This window comes from Elaeis guineensis, chromosome 11 (assembly GCF_000442705.2).
Source record: "Elaeis guineensis isolate ETL-2024a chromosome 11, EG11, whole genome shotgun sequence".
NCBI lineage: Eukaryota > Viridiplantae > Streptophyta > Magnoliopsida > Arecales > Arecaceae > Elaeis > Elaeis guineensis.
In genome coordinates, this window is record NC_026003.2 from 23,092,112 (window position 1) to 23,092,391 (window position 280).

A 280-nucleotide genomic window follows, 5' to 3' on the forward strand; every position below is an offset into this window, starting at 1 on the left:
CCTTGAGACCCTTGGCTAGTATCTGAGCTGCGTCTGCGTCCATATGCAATGAAAAAAGATCGGCACAGCTTAGAAACAGAATAAGAGAAAGAGGAAGCAGCGAATGACTTGAGAAAGAAAAAATACCGAGGGTTGAGAGGGCTCAGGCCGACATTGAATAAAAGTTGCTCCTTCAGAAGGTCAGAGGAGAGGAGCTGGATAAGTCTTAAGTTTATTGGAGGCTTCAAGGTCATCCTTTCCAGGCTAGAAGCGACGGACGGAGTCCCTCAGGACCCCAGGG